The sequence below is a fragment of the Neophocaena asiaeorientalis genome, unplaced genomic scaffold (assembly GCF_003031525.2).
Source record: "Neophocaena asiaeorientalis asiaeorientalis breed wild unplaced genomic scaffold, Neophocaena_asiaeorientalis_V1.1 scaffold876, whole genome shotgun sequence".
NCBI classification, from domain to species: domain Eukaryota; kingdom Metazoa; phylum Chordata; class Mammalia; order Artiodactyla; family Phocoenidae; genus Neophocaena; species Neophocaena asiaeorientalis.
Genome location: NW_020174254.1, coordinates 332,297 through 333,501, shown reverse-complemented (window position 1 = coordinate 333,501; position 1,205 = coordinate 332,297). Strand labels below are relative to the sequence as shown.

Genomic DNA, 1,205 nt, shown 5'->3' with positions numbered 1-1,205 from the left:
TTAACATTGTTAAAATATCCAGGGCTTCCCTGGTGGTGCAGTGGTTAAGAATCCGCCTGCCAATGCAGGGGACACAGGTTCGAGCTCTGGTCCGGGAAGATCCCACATGCCACGGAGCAACTAAGCCCATGCACCACAACTACTGAGCCTGCGCTCTAGAGCCTGTGAGCCACAACTACTGAGCCCATGTGCCACAACTACTGAAGCCCGCATGCCTAGAGCACGTGTTCCACAACAAGAGAAGCCACCACAATGAGAAGCCTGCGCACCGCAAGAAAGAGTAGCCCCCACTTGCCGCAACTAGAGAAGCCCCACGCACAGCAATGAAGACCCAACGCAGCCAAAACAGATAAATAAATTTATTTTTAAAAAGTTGGCTTCATAGGGGGTCTTCAAAGCAAAAGGACAGACCTTTGTCCCATTCATCTTTATAAGTAATCAACCCACTTAGATTAGACTAATGACGAGAAGAATTTTTACATGAGTCTGAGTATACATTTATTAATTTCTAACATGACCTTAATCTCAACAGTAGCATTTAAAAATATATACAGCCTGGGTAGCTCAGCTGGGAGAGCATCAGACTTTTAATCTGAGGGCCCAGGGTTCAAGTCCCTGTCCAGGCGCCAAGAATAAATAAATAAACAGAATAAAAATATATACAGTACCTTACCTAGCATTCTTAAAATCTTCAGCAAACTAAAAAAGTCAATCAGGAACAGCCAAAAAACACAATGTTCTCCAAGTAATAAAATAAAACTAAAGCAAAGCATAAATATCAACCAGTGAAAATATACCAGTGAAAATATACTTCTCTATCCTGGAAATATTTTCTCTTTTGGCTTCTATGAACTGACCGCCGTGATTCTCAAAATGTAGTCCCTGGCCCAGCAGCAGTAACATCATTTGGGAACTTCTTAGAAATGAAAATTATTGAAGCTTAACCCAGATCAACTGAATCAGAAACTCTGGGTGTTGGGGCCCAGCAATCTGTGTTTTAACCACCTCTCTAGGTGATTCTTATTCAAGGTGAAGTTTGAGAAGCACTGCTCTCTTGATTTTCTTCCTACCTCTATTATAGTTTCTTCTCAGTTATTTTTATTTTTTTGACTTGTGTCTGTTAGGTTTTGCTGCATAACAGAACACCCCCAAAACTTAGCTACTTAAAAAAGCACCACCATTTAGCTCATAGATAGATTTCCCAA

At 41.2% G+C, this 1,205-nt stretch overlaps 1 non-coding gene across 1 annotated transcript; it reads left to right on the top strand.

Moving 5' to 3' along the window:
- The first annotated feature begins 553 nt into the window (after nucleotides 1-553).
- TRNAK-UUU (transfer RNA lysine (anticodon UUU)) lies at nucleotides 554-626 on the top strand. The gene has a single exon. It is a non-coding gene; the product is annotated as a tRNA-Lys (tRNA).
- Nucleotides 627-1,205: the final 579 nt, after the last annotated feature.